Raw genomic sequence first — 14,366 nt, 5'->3', positions numbered from 1 at the left:
ATTCTTCTCGGGATCCAGCTGAGAATCCTGCAAAGCAATGTTAGCTTGTCCCCACACTCTGGCTTGGATATGGACTCTGAGGACATGTTGTTTTAGAGCTCCGAGTGTAGGAGGTAACCTGTCACTTTCTGCCATATGCTTGCAAAATAGATGCCATCGCAGTTCGGGAATATTCTTAATAAAAATGCCTTTTGGAGAGTAAGCAAAACATACGAAGGTAGCAAGAGTTGACAACATAGTTTTGCTCACTTCTTTTTCAGTCGAAAGCTTTTGATTTGAATTCATACATGATGTTCTGACTCATAGTGAGTGCTGCTCGGTCAACAATTTTGGTCCTTCTTTGAGTTTCAAGGCTGTCAATCGGCCCTGTTATGATCCAACGGATAGCGGAATATAATTCTGCTGGAACGTCGTTTATGTCACTAGTGACCGTTATGGTGTTTTTATCATTGACTTCCGTTGTAAAATTAGCAATGCTTTTCCTAATTAACTGTGCTGCTTTGTAGATTGTCTGCATGTTGTCTGCATCATCACTACGACATTCCATTGCAGAATTAACCATGATTTCCTCACAGGCTTCTGGTGAATAAAGAACTGCTGATTCCCTTCTGTTTTTTGAAAGACAGGATTTCAGATGTGGCAAGGCATTCATTATAATTTCTTTGAGCCACTTTCTAGTGAATGTAGGTTTGTGATTTTCCACGCCTTCTATTCCAAGCATATTCAAATAAGTGGTTTCGATATCTTGTATAGATAGATATGATTGGTTCTGTGTTTGAATATCCACTAGGTTTATCAACTCTAGCAGACTTGCACGTTGTAATAAGGGTTCTTTGTGGTCTGTTCTGTTGGTACTACGTTCTCGTTGTCCATGAAAAACATGCTTTGTCCAACAGCTTTTGTGGTACCGGACGTCAATAGAATGTGCATCCCCTGGTGCAATGCATGTGTTCAGTCTTGTTTTCAGTGTTAAATTATCTGATGTTTCAATAGCTTGTTTCAACGATTTCCCTGCGTTGACTGTCCTCACATTATAAAGCTTCTCATTCTCATCGTTCTGACAAAAGAAACATTTTTCCTTATCCAGTGGCCATATATGTGACCTCGTGAATGGTGATGAAGAGTCAGATGTTAATGAACCTGATTCGTCCATTTCAGCACGTCCTCTTTTTAATCCTCGTTTCTTGGTAATGTGGCTACCAGTAGCTAATGCATGTGCATAACGGTCCCGGGCTCGTTGTATTTGGTCGTTGTTAATTGCATTTGTGTAACAACTTCGATGGTAGACTGCCTGATGTGTAGCGATTGTGTCTTTCCTGTTGCTAATCCGTCGATGGATATCAACATAGTTGCCATCTTGTAAACTTGCCCTCTCTGCTACTATGTCCAAAACGCGCTGGTAAGACTGTATCCGAGGATTTTGCACCAACTTCTCATTGCCATTGGAAGACTGACAGAGCATACATAGCTTCCAGTTGATAGGTGCCTCACCTTCACAAGTGACTTCAGTAGCTTGTGGTTTGTCTGTCATGTTCAACTCCTGTAATAAAAGAAAAAAAAAACATGTGATTCCTGTCATTATGTATTATTATGTCAATACTAATTAATTATAAAAAACTGCTGTAGTAAATATCTAAAACACATCTGCAACTAGTAATATTGCATTTCTTAGCCCTAAAATGTATGTTTAGCTGTCAAATTTTATTTTTATGTTATTTATAAGCTGAGATATTAACGAAAATTGGTTTTACGTCAGCCATTTTGTAAAATCCAATATGGCGGTCACGTGGGACTCGGGGCAAATGGAAACATTGTTTTTCGTATTGCTTATACTATAACCTTTCCAAAAATGTATAGTTTTCAGACTCTCCAAAAAAATCCGGCGAAGGCCTAAATCAATACATAGTGAACCGGACTAACACTCCCACTGCTCTCTCTTGGAAAAACTACAGTTCTCACCAATCACACATTAACGGTTTCCATCACCAGATCACACACAAAGCCTCACATGTCACTCCATTTTGGAAAATAGACCCCTCAAGGAATGTATTTAAAGGGAACCTGTCTCCTGAATTTGGTGGGACCGGTTTTCGGTCATATGGGCGGAGTTTTGGGGTGTTTGATTCACCCTTTCCTTACCCGCTGGCTGCATGCTGGCCGCAATATTGGATTGAAGTTCATTCTCTGTCCTCCGTAGTACACGCCTGCACAAGGAAAGATTGCCTTGCACAGGCGTGTACTACGGAGGACATAGAATGAACTTCAATCCAATATTGCGGCCAGCATGCAGCCAGCGGGTAAGGAAAGGGTGAATCAAACACCCGAAAACTCCGCCCATATGACCCAAAACCAGTCCCGCCAAATTCAGGTGACAGGTTCACTTTAAATGCATGGTAAGCACCTTGAAACCTCAGGTGCTTTACAGAAGTTTATAACGTTGAGCTGTGAAAATAATAAAATCACATTTTCCTCACAAAAATGTTGTTTTAGCCCTAAGTTTTATAATTCTTCTAAGGGCTAATAGGAATTTTTTTACAACAAACTGAGGTTCATTTTTTCCTGAGTCCGCCAATATTTTTCAGGCACAGTGTGTTAGGCACCAGGATTCTCCCACTGCATGGGGTAGATCCCAAGACTTGCCTGCATCTGCAGTCTCCCATCCAGCTTTGGCAGCTGCAGGTGCTACTGAGCATAGACGTTAGTCCCAGCATCTTGCTCAGATTCGTGCTAATCATTTGGTTATTGCTGGCTCTTCAGTCAAGCCTATGGTAATCAGCAGTAGGCAGCAAAGAGCAAATGCTCTGGAGTCCAGAAATCACGCTACTGAGCATGCTCGTGATGTGGCGACATCTCATCTGTGGTCGGTCATCAGCTGCTCTGGTGATGTGACAGCTCCAGATTGGTCCACGGGCAAGGTCACAACTGGACTTAAAGGAACTCTGTCACCTGATTTTGGAGGGAACAATTTTCAGCCATAGGGGCGGGGTTTTCAGGTGTTTGATTCACCCTTTCCTTACCCGCTGGCTGCATGCTGGCTGCAATATTGGATTGAAGTTCATTCTCTGTCCTCAATAGTACATGCCTGCGCAGTGCGAGTGACACAACTTCGTGTGCTGTTCGCTGATTGACGTGTTACTCAGTGCGAGCTAGCAATCGCTCACTGAGTGCTCTGCCTATCATGATCCAGTTCTGAGATTATGTTCAGCTCTTGTCTCTGGACTGGTCATGTGGGAGTTAATCCTCTCTGCCTCACCCTGGAGCTGGCTGAACTATTTAAGTCCTCTGTAGCCATTGGGCCAGTGTCAGCTATAGTTCATGCTGCAAGGTTTGAGCTCCTGACCTGATCCCTGTTAATGTGTTCCTGTTTGCCTCTGACTGCCTACACCCGTTTATGACTTGTTCTGACCTTTGGCCTGTACCCCGACTCCGTCTCTGTCTCACGTTTTGGTTACCACGTTCCCGGTAGGTTCTGACATCTTGCTTGTCCCCGACGATTCTCTGCTCGCCCCTTCTGTACCGCGCTGCTATCTCCGTGTATGACCTTGGCTTGTTTCATGTCCCTTTCATTACCTGTGACACCTGTGTTGTTGTTCAGTGTTACTGTGCTGTGTGTGCAACCTCTTTTCCTTAGCCAGCACCCCCTGGTGGAGATTGCCCTATACTGCACTGCAGCAGTACATCACACTGCCATTGTTCACACTAGCTGCAATTTTACATCTCTGCACGGTGGATCCCGGGTTGCGATTGCACTTCTTTATTAAATTTATTTAGTGCAATCCGCCAACCCTAACACAGTGCAAAGCTCAGAAGGCAAGGAGCGACATATTTTACTGTTATGGTTTGCAGGTGCCATGACCCACTGGGAGAGCCCATGAGGTGCCACAACAGCAGGACTCATAAGTGACCCCATTTTACGAACTACACCTATCAATGAATTCATCTAGGGGTGCAGTGATCATATTGACATCATGGGTGTGTCACAAAATTTTATCCCATTGGACAGTGAAGACAAAATAACTAAATTTTTACCACCAAAATTAGGTTTTAACCAAAGATTTTACATTTTCACACAAGAAGTGGGTAAAAATGGCACCAAAATTTGTCTCACAATTTCTTCTGATCGTGGCAATACCCCATATGTGGCTGTACAGTACTACTTAGCCATATGTAGTGACTCGGGAGGAACAGAGCGCTATTTACCTCCTGGAGCGCAGATTTTCCTAGAAGAGTTTGCGGACTCCATATACAGAGTACCTAATTACAAGAAGAACAGAATCCTCCCTCAAGTGACCCCATTTTGGAAATTATGCCCCTTTGGGAATTTATCTACAGGTGTAGTGCTGATTTTGGTTCCATGGGTATTTTCCAGAATCAAGCAGCAATGAATGTTTCCAAGTGAAAATTGCAAACTGCTGCTGTAGTGACCAGTATGTGTTTTTTGAGGTATGCACCCGTAAGTTGGATGGGCTCTCATCACTTCAGAAATGCTAAGCGTGGATGCTATATGTGGGTTAGGTACACTATGGAGCTCAGAAGGCAGAGCCTCCATAGCCATTGTACTACCAGTAACGTGGAAGCCCCTAATATTCTATTAACGGATAACAGATCTGTGTGAGGACTTGCTTTTTTTGTTGATTGAGTTGATGCTTCTATTGGGTACATTTTACATAACGTTTGGGATCACATTTATCCAGCGCTCTGCGCTGAGCACTTACTTTGTGGTTTCCCTCTAAATCTCTGAGTAACATGTTTCAAATGAAACCCCGATTGATCCACCCACTATAATGAGGCAGCAGAGTTACTCTGAACTCCATCTGGCCTCTGTTCAGCAGTGTCCTTCTTTTCAGAAGTGCATAAAACTGTGTCCGATGGCACAAAAGACGGACATCGCTGGATCACAGGCCAGACGGCATCCACAGTGACTCCATCTGCCTCATTATAAGGAATCTTCCACCAGAGATTCTGTCTGAATCACTTATTTCAGAGATTTACACGGTGTAAGCGCTCAATACAGAGCCCAGGATAAATGTGCGCCGAGCCTTACTGCGATCTTTGGGAGGCAGAATGAAAAAATTACCACTAGGTGAAGAATTGTTTTTATTTATTTTTTACACCGTTCCTCATACGGTATACAGTGGGGCAAAAAAGTATTTAGTCAGTCAGCAATAGTGCAAGTTCCACCACTTAAAAAGATGAGAGGCGTCTGTAATTTACATCATAGGTAGACCTCAACTATGGGAGACAAACTGAGAAAAAAAAATCCAGAAAATCACATTGTCTGTTTTTTTAACATTTTATTTGCATATTATGGTGGAAAATAAGTATTTGGTCAGAAACAAACAATCAAGATTTCTGGCTCTCACAGACCTGTAACTTCTTCTTTAAGAGTCTCCTCTTTCCTCCACTCATTAACTGTAGTAATGGCACCTGTTTAAACTTGTTATCAGTATAAAAAGACACCTGTGCACACCCTCAAACAGTCTGACTCCAAACTCCACTATGGTGAAGACCAAAGAGCTGTCAAAGGACACCAGAAACAAAATTGTAGCCCTGCAACAGGCTGGGAAGACTGAATCTGCAATAGCCAACCAGCTTGGAGTGAAGAAATCAACAGTGGGAGCAATAATTAGAAAATGGAAGACATACAAGACCACTGATGATCTCCCTCGATCTGGGGCTCCACGCAAAATCCCACCCCGTGGGGTCAGAATGATCACAAGAACGGTGAGCAAAAATCCCAGAACCACGCGGGGGGACCTAGTGAATGAACTGCAGAGAGCTGGGACCAATGTAACAAGGCCTACCATAAGTAACACACTACGCCACCATGGACTCAGATCCTGCAGTGCCAGACGTGTCCCACTGCTTAAGCCAGTACATGTCCGGGCCCGTCTGAAGTTTGCTAGAGAGCATTTGGATGATCCAGAGGAGTTTTGGGAGAATGTCCTATGGTCTGATGAAACCAAACTGGAACTGTTTGGTAGAAACACAACTTGTCGTGTTTGGAGGAAAAAGAATACTGAGTTGCATCCATCAAACACCATACCTACTGTAAAGCATGGTGGTGGAAACATCATGCTTTGGGGCTGTTTCTCTGCAAAGGGTCCAGGACGACTGATCCGGGTACATGAAAGAATGAATGGGGCCATGTATCGTGAGATTTTGAGTGCAAACCTCCTTCCATCAGCAAGGGCATTGAAGATGAAACATGGCTGGGTCTTTCAACATGACAATGATCCAAAGCACACTGCCAGGGCAACGAAGGAGTGGTTTCGTAAGAAGCATTTCAAGGTCCTGGAGTGGCCTAGCCAGTCTCCAGATCTCAACCCTATAGAAAACCTTTGGAGGGAGTTGAAAGTCCGTGTTGCCAAGCGAAAAGCCAAAAACATCACTGCTCTAGAGGAGATCTGCATGGAGGAATGGGCCAACATACCAACAACAGTGTGTGGCAACCTTGTGAAGACTTACAGAAAACGTTTGACCTCTGTCATTGCCAATAAAGGATATATTACAAAGTATTGAGATGAAATTTTGTTTCTGACCAAATACTTATTTTCCACCATAATATGCAAATAAAATGTTAAAAAAACAGACAATGTGATTTTCTGGATTTTTTTTTCTCAGTTTGTCTCCCATAGTTGAGGTCTACCTATGATGTAAATTACAGACGCCTCTCATCTTTTTAAGTGGTGGAACTTGCACTATTGCTGACTGACTAAATACTTTTTGCCCCACTGTAAGTGATTAGGCGACTTTACTCTTCTGGTCAGTGCAATTACAGCGATACCAGATTTTGATTGGGATTTTACGTTTGGCTGCTGTCACACACTGAAAGACGCTTTTTATTGCAAAAAATATTTTTTTTCATCACCACAGTTTGAGCACTATAATTTTTCCATATTTTGGCCGATGGAGTCATGTGATGCCCAGTTTTTTCCAGGGTGAGTTGACGTTTTTATTGATTTATTTTATTAAAAAAACAGCAATTCAGGAATGCCTTTTGGGGGGTTTATGCCATTACGTTTGTGGTAAAAATAATAAAGCAGTTTTATTTTTCGGGTCAGTACGATTACAGCGATACCTCATTTATATCTTTTTTTTATGTTTTGCTGCTTTTATTCAATAAAAACCATTTTATAGAAAAAATAATTATTTTTGCACCACTTTATTCTGAGAGCTATAACTTTTTTATTTTTCGGCTGATGTAGCTGTATGATGGCTTGTGGGACAAAATGACATTTTTAGCGGTACCATGTTTATTTATATTCCTTTTTTTATCTCGTTTTATTCCACTTTTTCTTTGGCGGTATTGTTTTTGCCTTATTTTTAATTTTTTTATGGTGTTCACTAAAGGGGTTAATTAGTGGGACACTTTTATAGGTCGGGTCGTTGCAGACGCGGTGATACCAAATGTGTACTATGGGACTCTCATTTTTTTGCAGGCTGATCGCTTCTATAGCATGGAGATGAAGCAGCATCCCCATACTGCAGAAACTGTCAGCTCTGCACTGACAGAAAAACTTACTCATCATGCACTGGGCATGATCAACAAGTTTGCTAGGACTGGTGACCCAGGGTCTCCGATCCAAAAGCAAAGGGGTTGTCAGCCCTCTGCTGGCATTACGGAGGTTAAAGTGCCGGGAGCGGTCTATGACTGCACCTGACACTTAGCGCCAGGTGTCAGCTGTCAGAATCAACTGACACCCGACATGGATCGCACATATCCCTCCCCCCGTGTGCACGGTCGATCGCTCAGACATAATATTCCATCCCTGGTAAAATAGGCACAGGGCACAGGGACGGAATATTACGTCCGATGTCAGAAAGTGGTTAAGATCCCTTTTGCAATGATTTTTGAGTTTTCGACACTGTGTATTTTCGCTGCATCAGAAATGCAGCATCTTTGGGTATGTGCCCACTATCAGGAATTTATGTATTTATGCAGCGTCAAACCCGCAGGGGCCAGCTGTGACAGCATAGTGGATGGGATTTCTAGACTGTATCAATAAAGTTTTGCCATAGTCAAAAATGCGATAAAACCACACACAAAAAGGTCAATATTCTAATTTACCTAATAGGTATTGTATAATGCTGCAAAATAACTGCAAGTGAAGCTCACAATCTAAATACCTATTATACTGTACATATGTACCTATGTGTACATGCAGAGAGAACATACAACCATGGAAATGCTAGCCTTCGTCAGATTAGGGACAGCATTCTGCTCATGTTACAGTGGTTTTACATGAGGTGCTTTTTTATTTAGTTAGTTAGTTTTTTAAATACCACTACACTATTTGTAGTGTCTTTAAAGCCAAAGCCAAAAGTTTATTTAAAAGGAACTAGAAATATAACTTAAAGACTTTTACCTCCTCATGCTAGATGCACGTTTGGCTTCGAAAAACTAAATCAAAGACTTTAATGGCGGTTTCCTAAACAAATGCTGTGTGAACTCAACCAAGTGTATTCTGATACAAAAGATTGGGCAACTAGTGTTCAGTCTTAAATGCTGTCAGCTGAAAGTTTCCTGGTAAGGCCTCATTCAGACATCAGTTTTTTGACGTACATGAAGAACAGACGAAGTTTCATCTTTGATTTTCATCAGAGTTTCATCAGAGTTTGGTCAGAGTTTCACCAGTTTTTTTTGCACTGATGAGAAAAAAAAAGTTTCGACCTTCTCCTCTTTATCAGTCAGTGAAAAACAGAAAGGGTTGCGCAACTTTTTAATGAAACTATAGACTTTCATTGCCAAATTTAATCTGATGCTCAGTGTTAAACATGTCTATGCGATGTTGCACGGACAACTCAGTTTTCAAAAAATTACACGTGAACAGCCACATAGACTGTCATAGGTATGAGTGCTCTCCGTGAAAAAAATGGATGGTACTCGTCTTTTGAAAAACTGATATGTGTATTTGCTCCAATGTACGAGGGGTGTTCATTAAAGATTTCCCCTGACCCAGTTCTATTTATCACAGGACGCTAAAACTGTACATGTGTAATGATATAAGTCTCTATAAGTTACTTGTAGTGATAAGGGGGTCTTGGGTTTTCCAGAGCACGCTCGGGTGGTCTCCGAGTATTTGTAAATGCTCAGAGATTTAGTTTTCGTTGCCTCAGATGCATGATTTACAGCTGATAGACAGCTTGTATACATGAGGAGATTCCCTAACAACCAGGCAACCAGCACATGTGCTCAGGCTGGCTAGCAGTTGTAAACCATTCAGCTGCGTCAACAAAAACTAAATCTCTGAGCAGTTACAAATACTTGGAGACCACCCGAGCGTGCTCGGGAAAACCCGAGCAACGAGTACACTCGCTCATCACTAATTACTTGTCAATTTGCAACTCAGAACTGATAACTGTCTTGATTTTACAGGTGCTGAAGTGGTGTGAGGTTTGATAATGGACCCAGTGGAATACAGAGCAGTCAACAAGTTCCTTTACTTGAAAGGCTGCACACTAAAAGAGACGTTCGATGAGATAAAAGAGGTTTATGGTGATGATTTCCCATCATATGATGTAGTCAAAAACTTGCATCATCAATTCTAATGTGGTCGGACTTCAGTGCAAACAGCTCCAATTCCAGGGAAACCCCACTCTGCTATTGATGAACACACCATCCAGCAAGTGTAGGTCGCCATTTTGGAATATCGCTGCATAACCATTTGTCAGCTAGCCCAAAATTTCAAGATTAGTGTGGGGTCCGTGGAAAAAAATATCCAAGACCATCTTCACATGCATAAGGTATCCGCTCTCTGGGTTCCCCGGCTACTCACACCTTTCCAGAAGCAGGAACGAGTCAAATACTCTCAAGCTCTATTGATGATGTGCCTTGGAAACCAGGCGGACTTTTTTCAACAGACTGATCACACAGGATGAAAGCTGGGTCCATCACTATGATCCTGAAACTAAAGTCCAGTCGATGCAATAGAAGCATTCATGACTCACCACCTCCAAAGAGTGCACGTGCCCAACCCTCGGCAGGCAAGGTCATGTTCACAGTATTTTGGAACTAGCATGGAGAAGTATTGATGGATTTCCTAGCAAAGAGAACCATGATCACTGGAGCATACTATGCTTCACTGCAGGAGGGTACCAAACTATGAGACGTGGCATGCTCACCAAAGGTGTCCTCCTTCTGCAAGACGATGCACCAGTTCACAACTCACATGTTACCCAAATGGAAGCATGCTCCTGTGGCTTTGAAATTCTACTGCATCTCCCTTATTCTCCTGACCTCGCACCATCGGACTTCCACCTTTTTCCAACAATAAAATTATTGTTGAAGGGCAAGCAATTTCCAGATGATGAGACTCTGATTTCTGAAGTCACAACATGGCTTTTGGAGCAAACTGTCGACTTCTACAAGTGAGGTGTTTACAGTTGCTTGAGATTGGAGAAGTGTGTGTCCCAGGGTGGCACCTATGTAGAGAAGGACTAATAACTGTGCCAAGTTTCATTGCTCTCAGTCCACAGGAAGTGGGTCAGGGGAAATCTTTAATCAACACACCTTGTAAGTCAGAGCAGGGAACGAGTTAACTGGGTAAGAGGCCTGCTGAGTGCGTAACGAAGAAGAAAAGGTGCCACAATAGACCTTCAGCAAAGGCCTCTCCGAAGCTACGTTGCCACAATGATATTGAAGATTTTATGCAACATTTCTGCACCTATTAGCTAAATTAGGGGGGTTTTTTTGTTTGTTTTTTTAGAGCATTTTTTTTACATGTGTAAAGTTAGCTCTGATTGCAATAGCTTAACCCCTCAGTTGCCAGGTTGAGCAGTGACCATAGTGCCTAAGTGATAAGATAAAGGGATTTCTGTCACCTTCACAAGCTGTCCCCTACAAAGAAATTGTGGGAAATCTATAGGTTGCTTAATGGCATTCCCTGCCTGCCCTTTAACATAAACATGCATGATCGGTCAAGCATACACATTAATGTTGAAGTTTAATATACTAATTGGCTCTTCAAAAAGGAAGAGGACTTGAACTCTATAGTGCCACATATTGGAAGCATCGATAATAATAATAATAATAATAATTTTTATTTATATAGCGCCAACATATTCCGCAGCGCTTTACAAATTATAGAGGGGACTTGTACAGACAATAGACATTACAGCATAACAGAAATACAGTTCAAAACAGATACCAGGAGGAATAAGGGCCCTGCTCGCAAGCTTACAAACTATGGGGAAAAGGGGAGACACGAGAGGTGGATGGATCAATCCTATAAGTCACTATTGACCCTTTAACGAACCTTGCTATATGACTTATTATAAAAGCCAAATCAGAATCTCAATTTAGTGTTTCTGGGTGTTGCCCTTTGTCAGTGCAAAGTGTGAGATCTGATTTGGCTAGATGAGAGGCTAAGACTGGGATCTAAGGGGTAAGTTTTCTCTTTGTGGAGAGTGACATGTTGAAGTTTAGAGAGATTTGCTGAATGACAGCTCCCTTATGTTTATGACCAATGTAGTACTAGTATTGGCATTTAAAGCAATTAAAATAATCAATCACATTAATTGAAAAATATTTACCCCCCTGACACTATATCTGTTCTGTCAGCAGCGATCTCTACTATTGGTTTGTTGCGTTATATCCATTAATGCAATTTTGGTTCTCATTTGTTCAGACTGGCCTACCGCCTCAATGCATTAATGTAAGGATCCCTGTGTGGCCTATTAAAAAAAAAAAAAAAAATGTTCTCATTCACTTTATGCAGTTAATAGCCCTCTGTGTCTGTACTGTTACATACTTAGGCAGTTAACTGGTTCATGCAGCTTTACATGAACACCCGAGCCTTACACTATGGCTGGTCCGAATAACTATAGCATTTGTTACCATCCACCTCTCGTGTCTCCCCTTTTCCTCATAGTTTGTAAGCTTGCGAGCAGGGCCCTCATTCCTCCTGGTATCTGCTTTGAACTGTATTCCTGTTATGCTGTAATGTCTATTGTCTGTGCAAGTCCCCTCTATAATTTGTAAAGCGCTGCGGAATATGTTGGCGCTATATAAATAAAAATTATTATTATTATTATTATTATGAGCGAATATGCTCATTACTCGAGATTTCTCGAGCATGCTCGGGGGTCCTCCGAGTATCTTTTAGTGGTCGGGTTTTAGTTTTTCTTGCCACAGCTGAATGATTTACATCTGTTAGCCAGCAAAAGTACATGTGGGGATTCCCTAGCAACCAGGCAACTGTTGTGAATTCTGTTGTCGAACTCCCTCCTGTGGTCGTGAATGGTACTTCGGCGAGTTCTGTCTATGGGCTCCCTCTGGTGGCTATGAGTGAAGCTGCGGCTTCTGAGGTTCCTTACACAGGTGACGTGGTTTATCCTTTGGTTGGCTGTTCTATTTAACTCCTCTCAGATCGTTACTCCATGCCAGCTGTCAATGTTTTTGCATTTGTTCAGTTCGCTCCTGGATCTCTCTGGTGACCTGCCTTCTCCTGCAGAAGCTAAGTTCCTGATATTCATTATTTGTTCACTGTTTTCTTGTCCAGCTGGTTATCATGATTTTGTCTTGCTAGCTGGAAGCTCTGGGATGCAGAGTGGCCCCTCCGCACCATGAGTCGGTGCGGAGGTCTTTTTGCACACTCTGCGTGTTCTTTTGTAGGTTTTTGTGCTGATCGCAAAGTTACCTTTCCTATCCTCTGTCTATTTAGTAAGTCTGGCCTCCCTTTGCTGAAACCTGTTTCATTTCTGCGTTTGTGACTTTCATCTTTACTCACAGTCAATATATGTGGGGGGCTTCCTTTACCTTTGGGGAATTTCTCTGAGGCAAGGTAGGCTTTATTTTCCATCTCTAGGGCTAGATAGCTCTTAGGCTGTGACGAGGCGCCTAGGTCTGGTCAGGAGCGCTCCACGGCTATTTCTAGTGTGTGTGATAGGATTAGGGCTTGCGGTCAGCAGAGTTCCCACATCCCAGAGCTCTTCCTGTATGTGGTTTAACTATCAGGTCATTCCGGGTGCTCCTAACCACCAGGTCATAACAGTACAGCTGGCCCAAAGTATTAATGCATCTCAATAGAGGGATAAGAGAACTTCTGAGACCATTTTTTTTTCTTTGCACTGTGTTTTGTGTTTCTTTTCCCCTAGACCTTTGGGTGGTTCAGGACACAGGTGTAGATAAGGACATTCAAGGTCTGTCCTCTTGTGTGGATCATCTCACTGCAAGGGTACAAAATATTCAAGATTTTGTGGTTCAGAATCATATGTTAGAGCCTAGAATTCCTATTCCTGACTTATTTTCTGGGGATAGATCTAGGTTCTTGAATTTCAAAAACCATTGTAAACTGTTTCTAGCTTTGAAACCCCGCTCCTCTGGTGACCCCGCTCAACAAGTAAAAATCATTATTTCTTTGTTACGTGGTGACCCTCAAGACTGGCCATTTTCCCTTGCGCCAGGAGATCCTGCATTGCGTGATGTTGATGCATTTTTTCTGGCGCTTGGATTGCTTTATGATGAACCAAATTCAGTGGATCAGGCAGAGAAAATCTTGCTGGCTTTGTGCCAGGGTCAGGATGAAGCGGAGGTGTACTGTCAGAAGTTTAGAAAGTGGTCTGTGCTTACTCAGTGAAATGAATGTGCCCTGGCGGCAATTTTCAGAAAGGGTCTTTCTGAAGCCCTTAAGGATGTCATGGTGGGATTTCCCACGCCTGCTGGTCTGAATGAGTCTATGTCTTTGGCCATTCAGATCGATCGGTGCATGCGTGAGCGCAAAGCTGTGCACCATCTGGCGGTGTTCTCTGAGCATAGGCCTGAGCCTATGCATTGTGATAGGACTTTGACCAGAGCTGAACTGCAAGAACACAGACGTCGGAATGGGCTGTGTTTTTACTGTGGTGAATCCACTCATGCTATCTCCGATTGTTCTAAGCGCACCAAGCGGTTCGCTAGGTCTGCCACCATTGGTACGGTACAGTCTAAATTTCTTTTGTCCGTTACTCTGATTTGCTCTTTGTCGTCCTATTCTGTTATGGCATTTGTGGATTCAGGCGCTGCCCTGAATTTGATGGACTTGGAGTTTGCCAGGCGCTGTGGTTTTTTCTTGGAGCCCTTGCAGCATCCTATTCCATTGAGAGGAATTGATGCTACGCATTTGGCCAAGAATAAGCCTCAGTACTGGACTCAATTGACCTCCTGCACATCAGGAGGATATTCGCTTTTTGGTGTTGCATAATCTGCATGATGTGGTCGTTTTGGGGTTGCCATGGCTACAGGTCCATAATCCAGTGTTGGATTGGAAATCTATGTCTGTGTCCAGCTGGGGTTGTCAGGGGGTACATGGTGATGTTCCATTGCTGTCAATTTCGCCTTCCACTCCTTCTGAAGTCCCTGAGTTTTTATCAGATTACCGGGATGT

The sequence above is a fragment of the Ranitomeya imitator genome, chromosome 6 (genome assembly GCF_032444005.1).
Source record: "Ranitomeya imitator isolate aRanImi1 chromosome 6, aRanImi1.pri, whole genome shotgun sequence".
NCBI lineage: Eukaryota > Metazoa > Chordata > Amphibia > Anura > Dendrobatidae > Ranitomeya > Ranitomeya imitator.
This window is presented reverse-complemented; position numbering follows the sequence as displayed.